Genomic DNA, 13,665 nt, shown 5'->3' with positions numbered 1-13,665 from the left:
ATTTCTTGCAAATTCTCTTAATTTTTCTCCATCTCATTGGGGGACACAGATACTGTGTGTGTATGCTTCTGCCGCTAGGAGGCTGACACTAAGTGAAAAAAAGAGGTTAGCTCCTCCGTCGTATACACCCTCGCCCCTATTGCAGGCGGAACTCAGTTTTTTGCTTAGTGTCCATGGAGGCACACACGTCTGCTTTTGCTCCAGACTTTTTTTTTTTTTCCATGAAGATGAGACAGGGGCGACGGACCCTATTGAAAGGGTCCGATCTCCCCAAAGCATCAACGGGCGAGCACGTGTTGAGTATCGTCTCCACGTATCCTTTCCCGCACCGTGGGACATATCTGGGCCGTTTTCCCCAGACCTTTTTTTATTTTATTTTTACCGTCTATGAAGATGAGACAGGGGCAACGGATCCTATTGAAAAGGTCCGATTTCCCCAAACCATCAACGGGCGAGCACGTGCGAGTGTCGCTCCACGTATCCTCTCCCGCGGCGTGGGACACAATGCCGGGCTTATCCCTGGCCAACCCTATATTGAAACCATGGGCTGTACAGAGGCACAAGACTAGTCCGTGCGGCCCCCACTGCTCTACCAATGCTTAGACTGCGGTGCTGCAAGGCGGCGGACGGTCCCTCTCCTCACCCCCTGAAGGGATTAGATGGAGCTAGGGTGCCTGTACCGTTCTATTTTGTCAAGGCCCCCTCACATACCTGAGCTGGGAAGCTGAAGAGGATCGTCAGTGAGGAGAGGGCCTGGGAGGGCTCCTGCGGCGAAGATCCGGAGCTGGAGCCCTCAGCTGTCAGATGCCACAGGCAGTGGTTGCAGAGCGGTGCGGAGAAGCCTGCGCCAGTAAGTAGCGCCATTTTTTTGTGGTGCCATGGGTCCCCCCCGTCGCGGGCAGGGGACAAATTGAGGCCGCGGCTTTAGCCGAAGCTAGGCCGCGACCGGAGGTTCCGCCTCCGGGCTGCACGTCACTTCCGGCAGTCCGCCCCCAGGCCTGGGCGGTGGGGATAAATTTAGTCTCCGGCTTCGGAGCACGGCTAGGCCGCAGACCCGGAAATACCGCCCCTGAACCGGTTTATATGCTGGCGGTCCGCCCCACAGCTGTTGGTGTGCGATTTTTGTGTGGAGGCGTCCAGGAACGGGGGGGCACAGGACTGGGGTAAGTGCTGCCCGGGAATGAGGTGCTACCTCTTTCCCCCTATCCCCAGCGGCAGACAGATACAGCATGTCCGACTAAGCAGCATGCATCTCTTGTCGGGATGCGTTTCCGCGGGCACAAAACAAGCGATTATGCAAAGCCGGCGACTCCAAACGCCCCCAGGAGCCCTCCCCTGCGACCAAACCCACAATGCTGGTGTGGGCAGACCACAGAGGACAGGGCTCGGGATTCCCACTGTGCAGCGCCCGGAGCCCGACGCCTAACAGAACCTCAGTGTCCGTCCTCCTCTGCGACCGTGACCAAGGTGCCAAGCCCCCCAGAGTGGGTCTTATCACTGTCACAGGTCATGCAATTGAGTCCCTTCAGGCCTCAGATGGGGGCAGGGACAGTGGCTCGCCGGCCTTAGCGGGGACCTCTGCCTCACAAGAGCCTCTCGCCTGCAGGGGCCGCTCTGACTCCAGGCAGACCCGAGGGAAACGAATCCACACGGTGTTGCCCAGTCCATCCGGTGCCTTGGCATCCATAAGTTCTGCTTCTCGCTCCCCGTCACCACTGGTTGATAGCGAGCAGACCTCAGAATTCGACTCAGATGAGCTCCTTGACCTGGACTGTTATGAATGAGTCACCGAGGAGGAAAAACAAAAATAAGCTAAGCCACAGAAAACCAGAGGTTGGTAACTAAGCGGATTGCAGACCCCTGATCCTATCCACACAACTAGCAGTAGCCGTGGAGCGTACCTACGATGATCCTAGACGCCTCGTCACAGCCGGAGAACTAAATAAGTCTAAAGCAAGAAATGGGGAAATCTAAACTTCCCCAGAGCAGACCCCAAAGCAATAGACAGCCCCCAAACATGTATTGTCGGTGAGACAAGATGAAAACACAAACACAGATAGAAAAATAGGCTGAGCAAACGATGGGGCCCAAACTAACTAGAAAGGACAGGAAAGGAAAGATGCTGTCTGCAATCACGCACAAAACCCTGTCAAAAAATGTCGAACACTTTCTGATAACAAAAACCCTGAAGTCGCTAGACTTCAATTCCCTATATCAGCACTCTGGTATATTCTGAAGACAGAGCAAAAGAGAACAATCTTATCAGGGACAAAAGCAAACTGGCATAAACAGAGAAATAAGAATGGAAATTCAGCACAGCACCAGCAGGGGCTGGCTGACCACAAAAACTGAGTAAACCAGACCAAATCTCATGTGAAAAAATAGCATAGCACACTTAGCTTGAGAAGGAAGGAACAGGACTGGAAACCAGAACCTCAGGGCAGGAAAAATCACCAGCACAAAATTAGGGAGTCGGCTGTCTTAAATCCAGTCTTAGACTCCTGATGTCCACTCACAGTCCTCCTCCTCAGGTGGCAGGTCTCTGCCATTTAGATCAGCTTCATTACCTACTGTCACCACTAGAGGAGCCCGGACGGAGAACTCACGACTCCTCTGTCAACACAGCCAGCTCCACCACCCTCACCAGAAGCCAGAGGTAAACCAGAAAATGAGTTCACAACAGTGGACAGCCTCATAGAAGCTGTCAATCGGACCCTGGGGATTGAGGATGATTCCGCAGCGGGTACGGGGCATGAAGTGGCATTTAAGCAAGTGAAGCACCCGCACAGAACTTTTTTCCTCTCACCCGGAGTTTGAGGACATGGTGCAGCGGCACAGAGAACGTCCAGACAGGCGTTTCTCGGGTCAAAAGGCACTCGAAACAAGGTATCCGTTTGCTCCGGACCTCCGTAAAGAATGGATGGAATCTCCGATGATGGATCCTCCGGTTTCGCGCCTAGCCACTAAGACCCAGAGGCCAATTCCGCCGCCTCAGGCCGCCCCAACCAGGATAGGGAGCGGCAGGTCTCATATAGAGCTAACCCATTGGGGAGAATGCATACTCAGCAGCCCAGATTGAGGGGATCCAGATCCCAAAGATCGTCGGCCAAATGACTCGAGACCTTTACCAGATGACACCGGCAAGGTGGACGGCTGCCTACTCTGGTTTCACTGTGAAAAATGAGGATGAATGAACTCATGGAGATCAACATCCAACACTGCAGAGACACCATCACATGTTTCTCAACGCAGTGATTCTAGAGCAATGCCCCCATTCCTTATGGGAAATATGTAAAACATGCAAAACACAAGCCGTGGAGACACCATCACAGGTTTCTCAACGCAAGCAATGACTAGCCAGGTCTTTCCCCGGGAAGGAACAACCACGGGAAGGGCAGTCTCCAATGAAGGAAACCACCTATGCCAAAACATGGTATCCATCCACAGACAGCTGTTTCGGGGTATTGCCCCTCATCAGTGTGGAGTAGGAAACTGGTCAGTAGGAACAATGCCTAGTAGAAGACTGTGAAAAATGAGGATGAATGAACTCATGGAGATCAACATCCAACACTGCGGAGACACCATCACGTTTCTCAACGCAGTGATTCTAGAGCAATGCCCCCATCCCTTATGGGAAATATGTAAAACATGCAAAACACAAGCTGCAGAGACACCATCACATGTTTCTCGACGCAAGCAATGACTAGCCAGGTCTTTCCCCGGGAAGGAACAACGACGGGAAGGGCAGTCTCCAATGAAGGAAACCACCTATGCCAAAACATGGTATCCATCCACAGACAGCTGTTTCGGGGTATTGCCCCTCATCAGTGTGGAGTAGGAAACTGGCCAGTAGGAGCAATGCCTCTGGTTTCACCACGTCTGGGTCAATGTCGCTCACGACGTATGGGGAAAGGAATTGGTGGCCTCAGGTTACAAAATAGAATTCGTCAGATATCCTCCAAGATGGCTTTTTCTTTCCCGGCTTCCCAGGGTGGATACCCAGGCAAGGGCTCTATTGGGAGCCATTTAATCGCCCCAGCACAACGAAGTCATTGTTCCAGTGCCGGAACACGAAAGAGCTCAGGGGTTCTATTCCAACCTTTTTGCGGTTCCCAAAAAGGACGGGTCTGTCAGGCCTGCTTTTGGACCTGAAGCTTCTGAACAAATTCATCAGGATCAGACATTTCCAGATGGAGTCTCTCCGTTCTGTCATATTGGCCATGGAGCAGTGAGAATACTTGGCCTCAATAGACATCCAGGACGCATATCTGCATATTCCCATTTTTCCTCCTCATCAGAGGTTTCTACGCTTCACCTTCGGCAATAAACATTTTCAGTTCGTAGCGCTACCCTTCGGGCTAGCCACGGCTCCCAGGGTGTTCACAAGGGTAATGGCAGTTGTCATGGCCACACTGCATTCTCGAGGCATAGTCGTCTCGCCTTATCTGGACGACCTCTTGGTCAAGGGCCTGTCAATACGGGCATGCGAGGAAAAGGTCAGCATCACGCTAGATACTCTTGCCCATTTAGGATGGTTGGCAATGCAAAGAAGTCATCCCTTGTGCCAGCTCAGAGGATCTTCTTCCTAGGAATGATCTTCGACACTTGCCGAGGGTTGGTAATTTTCCCTCAGGAAAAGGCGCTAGCTCTCCGGCAGGGAGTCCGGACACTTCGGCAACCGGTCCCTCATACCATCTGATCTGGGATGATGATTCTAGGGAAAATGGTGGCAGCAATGGAAGCGATAACTGTCGCCCAGTTCCACCTTCGCCCCCTGCAACACGCCCTCTTGTCAGCCTGGGACAAGAATCCTTTCACGCTCGATCGGCGGTGCCGACTGTCCTCTCAAGTCATGCAGTCGTTCGGATGGTGGATAACCAGTTCCTCTCTGGCCCAGGGGAAACCGTTCCCCCCAGATCATTGGCTGGTAATGGCAACTGACACCAGTCTCCTCGGTGCGGTAGCGGTGTTTCGTCACCACACAACCCAGTAACGATGGTCGCCACAGGAGGCACGCCTCCCGATCAACTTATTGGAGATACGAGCAATTCGACTGTCTCTGCAGATGTTTCATCACTTCCTAGCAGGCCCCCACCTTCCGGATTCAATCGGACAACGCCACGGCGGCGACTTACATAAATCATCAAGTGGGCACCCGCAGCAGAGCAACCATGCGCGAGGTGGGGCTCGTTCTTCAGTGGGCTGAAGCAAACCACTCGGTGATTTTGGCTGTCCACATTCTGGGGCTTGGAAAATTGGGCGGCAGACTTTCTCAGCCGGCAGGGTCTTGCATCCGAAGAGTGGTCTCTACATCCCGAAGTTTTTCAGCAGATTTGTCAACTGTGGGGAGCTCCGGATGTGGACCTGATGGCTTCCAGAGTGAATGCCAAGGTGCCCATATATGTCGCTCAGGCCAGGGACCCGCAGGCATTCGCGGTGGACGCGTTGGTTCTGCCATGGAACCAGTTTCGCCTCCCATATCTATTTCCCCTACTGCCACTACTTCCGAGAGTCATCAAAAAGATCAAGAGGAAGAAGTGCCGGCGATTCTGCTGGTCCCAGACTGGCCCCGTCGAGCGTGGGATGCAGATCTAATGCAGCTGCTCGCCGACGTTCCTTGGCGCCTGCCAGAGCGCCCAGATCTGTCTCAAGGGCCGATTTGCCACCCGAACTCAGGGACCCTGTGTTTGACGGCATGGCCATTGAATCTTGGATTCTAACCCAGGCAGAGTTCGGGAGCGAGGTGGTCGCTACAGTGATTAGTGCCCGGAAGCCTGCTTCAGCACGAATTTACCACCACACCTGGAAGGTGTTCCTTGCTTGGTGTCGAGGCCGCGATGTTTCTACACTGAGATTCTCGATCCCCAACATCTTGGCTTTTCTCCAGTGAGTCCTGATAGCTCAGTCAGTAGAGCATTAGACTCGGGCTTTGCCCCAAGTTCCCTCAGAAGACAAATATCGGCCTTATCCGTCCTGTTCCAGCTCAGAATTGCTACCAATTTGCAGGTGAAGACTTTTTCATTCAGGGAGTTTCCCACTTGGTACCTCCCTATAAGGCGCCTATGGATGCCTGGGACCTTAACATGGTCCTAAGTGTTCTGCAGGAAGCTCCATTTGAACCGCTTCAGGATATCTCTTTGAGGTACCTTTCCTGGAAAGTGGTGTTCCTAGTGGCCATCACTTCCATCAGGCGGGCTTCAGAGCTGGCAGCCCTATCCTGCCGAGCTCCGTTCCTCACTTTCCATAAGGATAAGGTGGTCCTCAGACCAGCCCCTCCGTTTGGGCCGAAAGTCGTGTCCTTTCTTCACATTAATGAAGATGTTGTTTTACCTTCTTTTTGTCCAGCACCGGTGCACCGTGTGAAAAAGGCTCTTCACACGTTAGACCTGGTAAGAGCCCTCCGGAGGTACATGTCGCGGACGGCACCCTTTCGGCAGACAGACACGCTGTTTGTGCTCCCCGAAGGGCGCAGGGAGGGACTCGCCTCAAAATCGACCATAGCCAGATGGATTCGTTTGATTATTCAGGAGTCCTACCGCATTAGAGGCACGCCGATTCCATTAGGGATCAGAGAGCACTCTACCCGGGCAGTGGGCGCCTTTTGGGCTCTTCGGCACCAGGCTTCTACGGAACAGGTTTGCAACCTGCACACATTTGCCAAACATTATAATATCCATGCTCAGGCCTCGGCGGATGCGTGCCTGGGTAGAAGGATTCTCCAAGCAGCGGTGGCGCACCCTTTAAACAAGAGGTGCATGTAGCTTGGATTGGTGAGTCGATCTCCCAGCCAAGGACTGCTTTAGGACGTCCCACAGTATCTGTGTCCCCCAAATGAGACGGAGAAACATGGATTTTTGTGATAACTCACCGTAAAATCCTTTTCTCCGAGACGCTCATTGGGGGACACAGCACCCACCCTATTAGCCAGTTGGCTGTTTTTGGTTAGTTAATACGCATTTAATTATGTGATATAGGGGTGGTCCTGTTCTGGACAAGTTGTACCTGTATTAAGGCTGATTTTGTTGTCCTCCTACTGCTTTGGCACCAAACTGAGTTCCGCCCGCAATAGGGGCGAGGGTGTATACAACGGAGGAGGAGCTAACCTCTTTTTTTTCACTTAGTGTCAGCCTCCTAGCGGCAGAAGCATACACCCACAGTATCTGTCTCCCCCAATGAGCGTCTCGGAGAAAAGGATTTTACGGTGAGTTATCACAAAAATCCATGTTTCGGCAGCTCCTGACCCCCTGGGGTAATTAATGATCAATAGCAATATGGCACAGCAAGATGAGTGAAATTATATTTTCTGGGGATTTCTCACTCCCAGTTATAAACACAGCAGGGCTATTAAGTAGTATTAATGTCCCGAGAACAACTCAAAGCAGATGGACTGTGTAAAATTGTAGATTATAACAGGTACTGAGTCATTACCAGGATTTCATGTAGCCAGGGGGATCCACATCACCTGCAGACACAGCAGCATGGGGGTCCAGGGCCCCCTAAAGTAATGGCACTGACAGGTTAAGTGTCTTGTCAGTGGGGGAGCGTGGGGCCCAATTTTCCAGAGCACTCACTGCGCGTCCCCCTCAGATCCTCAGGATATGCGCTCACCTCCCGAGCAGTGATGGGTGCTGGTGCCACGTCTCTTACTGTCAGAGCGTGCGCCTTAGAAGATGGCTGGCATCTCATGCAGGCCCCGCCGTCCGCCCAGGCCTCCTCAGCTACCAGCTCACCAGAGCCTCTCAGCGTCCTGCCGCAGGGGCCCAGAGACGTCCTAGAGTCCAGGGGGTCCCGAAGTCGGTGAGTATGCCTTGGTAAAAGGGGTCTATATGGCAGGATTAGTGCAGGATTCCAGGAGCTCTCCTCGGACGCGTCCTCACTCGACAGTTACATAGCCACCCCTCCATGATTTTATTATTTTCACGGCTCAATGTTATAACCTTCCGTAAAGCACCTGGGGGTACAAGGTGCTCACCGCATATCTGAATACATTCTTTGATGGGTCTAGTTTCCAAAATGGGGTCACTTGTGGGGGGGGCTTCCACTAGGCTCATCAGGGGCTCTCCAAATGGGACATGATGTCCGCTAATGATTCCAGGAAATTTTGCATTCAAAAAGTTAAATGACGTTCCTTCCCTTCCGAGCCCTGCCGTGCGCCCAAACAGTAGTTTTCTCCCTCATATTGGGTATCAGCGTACTCAGGAGAAACTGCACAACTAATTGTATGATGCATTTTCTCCTGTTACCCTTATAAAAATGCAATATTTTGATCTAAAAACATATTTGTGGGGAAAATTTGATTTTTTTGTTTTTACGGCTTAACGTTATAACCTTCTGTGAAGCACCTGAGGGTTCAATGTGCTCACCCCACATCTAGATAAGTTCCCTGAAGGGTCTAGTTTCCAAAATGGTTTTATTTGTGGGGGAATTTCACTGTTTAGGCACATTGGAGGCTCTCCAAATGCGACGTATGCACCAACTTCACTGTGCTATTAAGGGAATAGAAGAATCCAGGATATCTATAAACAGAAAGATAGTGAGGAAACACTTAGCTAACCTAAATGAATTCAAGTCTCCAGGTCCAGATGAATTACACCCCAGAGTACTGAAGGAAATAGCAGAATAAATTTTTCAACCCCTCTCCATAATCTTTGAAAATTCTTGAAGAACAGAAGTCCCAGAAGACTGGAGAAGAGCAAATGTTCCTATCTTCAAAAAGGGGAAGAAGGTGGACCCAGCCAACTATAGACCGGTGAGTCTGACTTCTATACCAGGAAAGATCTTTGAACAAATTATTAAACAACATGTAGGTCAGTACCTGGATAACAATGAAGTGATTAAACAGAGTCAGCATGGGTTTGTAACTAATAAGTCATGTCAGACTAACTTAATTTCCATCTATGACGGAATCACGGATTGGGTGGATCATTGAAATGCTGTAGATATAGTATATCTTGACTTCAGCAAAGCATTTGACAAAGTATCTCACACAATCCTTATTGAAAAAATGACTAAGTATGGAATGGACAAGGCAACTGTTAGGTGGATTCATAACTGGCTTAGTGATCGGACCCAAAGAGTGGTTGTAAATGGCTGCACATGGAGTTGGAAGAATGTCTCAAGTGGGGTACCACAGGGCTCTGTCCTGGGCCCTGTTTTGTGCAACATCTTTATCAACTATTTAGATGAAGGAATTGAGGGTAAACCAATTAAATTTGCTGATGACACAAAGCTAGGAGGGATAGCTAATACTAGAGAAGAGAGAGAGAAGATTCAAAAAGATATAAATAAACTGGCGCAGTGGGCAGCAACTAACAGAATGGTTTTTAACAAGGGAAAAATCCAAAGTACTACATCTGGGCAATAAAAATGAAAAAAGCATATACAGAATTGGAGGAATAGGGCTAAGCAACAGCACATGTGAAAAAGACTTGGGTATACTAATAGATCACAGACTGAATATGAGTCAACAGTGTGATGCAGCAGCAAAAAAGGCAAATGCAATTCTAGGATGTATTAACAGAAGCATACAGTCTAGATCACGTGAAGTCATTATTGCACTCTACTCTTCTTTGGTCAGACCTCATCTGGAATACTGTGTCCAGTTTTGGGCGCCACATTTTAAAAAAGACATCAACAAACTGGAGCAAGTCCAGAAAAGAGTGACCAGAATGGTGACCGGTCTACAAACCCTGTCTTATGAGGAAAGGTTGCATGATTTGGGAATGTTTAGCTTGCAAAAGAGAAGACTGAGAGGAGACTTAATAGCTGTCTACAAATATCTCAAGGGCTGTCACATTGTAGAAGGATCATCTTTATTCTCATTTGCACAAGGAAAGACTAGAAGCAATGGGATGAAACTGAATGGGAGGAGACACAGATTAGATATTAGAAAAGACTTTTTGACAGAGTGATCAATGAGTGGAACAGGCTGCAACGAGAAGTGATGAGTTCTCCTTCAATGGAAGTCTTCAAACAGTGGCTGGACAGACATCTGTCTGGGATGATTTAGCGAATCCTGCTTTGAGAAGGGGGTTGGACCAGATGGCCCAGGAGGTCCTTTCCAACTCTACGATTCTATGATTCTTAACTGTTCCAGGAAATTTTGCATTCAAAAAGTCAAATGGTGCTACTTCCCTTCCAAGCTCTAATTACTGTTTTCTCCCTCATATGGGGTATCGGCATGCTTAGGAGAAATTACACAATAAATTTTGGGGTACATTTTTTCTGTTACCCTTGTCAAAACAAAAAAAAAAGAGTTGAAGTAAATTTTTTTGTGAAAAAAGTTAAATGTTAATTTTTTTTCCGCATTCAAAAAATTCCTGTGAAGCACCTGAAGGGTTAATAAACTTTTTCAATGCAACTTCACTGCAGTTTTTAGAATGTTCTCACTTTTTGGGTATTTTCTATCATATAGACCCCTCAAAGTGACTTCAAATCTTCAAATATGATGTGGTCCCTAAAAAAATGGTTTTGTAAATTTTGTCGGAAAAATTAAAAATCGCAGGTCAACTTTAAACCCTTATAACTTCTTACAAAAAAAAGATAGGTTCCAAAGTTGTGCTGATGTAATAGACATGTGTGAAATGTTACTTATTAACTATTTTGTGTGACATATCTCTGTGATTTAAGGGCATGACAAACCAAAGTTGGAAAATTGCAACATTTAAAAAAATTTTTTTCACAAATAAACACAAGTCATACTGAAGAAATTTTGCCACTATCATGATGTACAATATGTCACGAAAAAACACTCCCAGTATCACCGGGGTCCGTTGAAGTGTTCCAGAGTTATTACTTCATAAAGTGACAGTGGTCAGAATTGTAAAAATTGGCCTGGTCATTAACGTGCAAATCACCTTCGGCAGTAAAGGGGTTAAGTAGCTCCTCTGCCTTCCAGTACATAGCATCTCAAAGGCAGGAGGAATCCTCAAAAGGTATTGAGGTCTTTTTTGCCACTTTGGGAATATTCAGTTTTAGGATTTCCTCACAAATCTTCACCTCCTCTGGATCGAATGGAGGATGGGCCTTAAAATCTCTGGGAATGACTAGACGTTTCTCCGTGTCTTCCCACTCCTCGAACATCATTGCTTTTACATGTTTCTTGACCTGGAACACTATATTCCTGTGTGTTCTCAGCCCTCCAAACATCTCGTTCTATATTGTGTGTGGCACCTGAGTCTCCTCGACATTCATGGTTGCCATACAGCTTTTAAAAGGTCATCCGTATTTTCGGATGAGAAATATTTCTTCCTTTCCTCTGAGGGTATTTGGGAAGTATTCTCTTCTCCCTCCACGTCCTCATCTGAGTAATATGAATATGCGTATGCTTCTTTGGAAGACTCTTCCATCTCTCATCTAGCTTTCTTATGTCGGGAAGTACTCTGTTAGGAGTCGGATTCCTGCGTTTACTCAGCAGGGATCCAGATCCTCACATTCTGCACTCTCCTATTTTTCCACTGCAGAGGAGATTGCCTGGCATGCTCATGGGACGATCTCCCATTGGAGATCGGGAGTCATTTGCTCAGGTCTGCTCCAGTTCTCATTGGTCCATCTCAGGGATCTGGAAGCGTGCAGAAGGTCCCAGCTGCTATAAAAGGCACGCATGGCCCTTCTGCCATGCGCTAGTATAGTCATACTTGCTGCTGTGTGTATGAGGACGGATGCATGATTCTGGTGACTGACTCATTTGAAACCCCTTCTGTTGTGAGTTCATTTTCCCCTTCACCATTGAGGTCTGATGAACTCCCTCTTCTGGTGAAGGAAGGTAGTGAGGCTGATTACCAAGCACCTGGGCAGGATGATAATGACTGGGTGACGGGAATTACTGACTGGATATAAGGCAGCCGACGCCCTTCTGCCTTGCTGGTGATCTCTCTGAGGGATTCTAGGAGACCAGTCTGATTCCTGCTCCTCAAAAGCTAAGTTTTCTGCTCTTCTTTTTGCATTTGTGTTTTGGTTTTGTTTTGCATTGTTTTCCTTGATTTCTGCCATTCCCTGCTGGGGTGAGCTGATCCTTTTTGCTCTGTCTTCAGAAAATACCTGAGTACTGATATAGTCTTTTTGAAGCCTAGAGTCTTCAGGGCTTTTTTCCCTATCAGCTGTTGGCTCTTGTTTTGATAGGGTTTTGGCGGATTACAGACAGCAGCTTTTCTATCCTGTCCTATCTAGTTAGCTTGGGGCCCATCATTTGCTCAGCCTATCTTTATATCTGTGTGTTTTTTCATCTTGCTTCACCGTCATTATATGTTGGGGGCTGCCTATTGCTTTGGGGTCTGCTCTGGGGCAGTTTAGATTTCCCTTTCTGTCTTTAGGCTATGTAGTTCTCCGGCTGTGATCGAGGGGTCTAGGGCACCGTAGGAACCCCCCACGGCTACTGCTAGTTGTTGTTGATAGGTTCAGGGGTCTGCAATCCGATAGCTGCCAACTTCTCTGGTTTTCTGGACTTAGCTAGTATTTGTTTTTACCTCCTACGGTGACTCATTCATAACACCCTTCCCTCTGATATTACGCATGTGAATAGGGACTGAATTAGTTACAGCGCCAGCGCTCCTCTGCTTCAACTTGCACAGCTGCTAGCGTCCGACATTGCGTTTCCGCCTTGCCTTTGTCGTTTGGCGGCAGTGTCCACGCCGCGCTGCAGTAGCAGCCTCCTTTGCGTTTGCAGTTGCAACGCCACGCACACGGTAGGTCTAGATGAATGTAGTGCCGCTGTCTTGGGCTACTCCTGTACCGTATACCGTGTGTGCGTATTTTACTGAGTAATGTGACTACAACAGGCTCAGTTAATTGTGTTTGTACTTTTGGCATCTCCGTGAGTTTAACTGAGATTGCTCTGCACACCTGGGTGGAGTTAGCCCTGTGTGCAATTCCGCCATATTGCTCCTGCCACCACTTAGCAGCGCTTATTTCACATACTGCACGGTGGACCCAGAGCAGCGAACGCACTTTATTTATATTTTTATTTAGTGCGTTCCGCCGTTCCTAACATACTCTGAACCAGTTGTGATGGTTACCAGGCTAGCGACAGTATTCTGGACCTCTTCCCTAATCATGGCCGGCAGGTTTGTTAAAAAGAGACAATTGTTCGTCCTTAAGGAACTTTGCGATGCACGCGGCACATAACTGTTTTTTTTGTATGACTGACAGCTTTGTGTTGCACACTGGGCAATTTCTAGGTTTTTCCCAGAAGAGGATCCTGATCTTAATGTAGTCCCCCTGTCCTATTTCAAAGATAGAAGAATTGTGTACTATTAACTATAAGGTTCCCCTCCTGGTAATAGGAAAAAAGGGCCGCTATAGGGGTTACTTAAACTGGCCAGGGACTGTTCAGCTGGTGCTTCTGAGCGTGAAAGATTGAAATCCATTGCTCAGATTGTGTACCCATACCACCTCTGACAGCACCCTTTTATAGGGTCTTACCATATCCAGATGGGCTTCATACTTTTCCCATAGCTTTTCCTGTGTTCCTTGGTGAAACACATGGTGCAGCCCTCTAAACCAGAAATGCTTTCCGCGCTGGAACGTACGCTCGTCTTCAGAAGGCGTCCCTCATGGAAATGCGTTCCACAATACATGTGTCATGATCCATGCTGGATCAGGACTGATAAAAAGCATAGGTAACCTTTTTTTTCCTAAGCTGTGCTTAAGTGTGGTTTTTGTCCTCGG

The sequence above is a fragment of the Dendrobates tinctorius genome, unplaced genomic scaffold (genome assembly GCF_039654945.1).
Source record: "Dendrobates tinctorius isolate UK_male_01 unplaced genomic scaffold, ASM3965494v1 ptg000254l, whole genome shotgun sequence".
NCBI lineage: Eukaryota > Metazoa > Chordata > Amphibia > Anura > Dendrobatidae > Dendrobates > Dendrobates tinctorius.
This window is presented reverse-complemented; position numbering follows the sequence as displayed.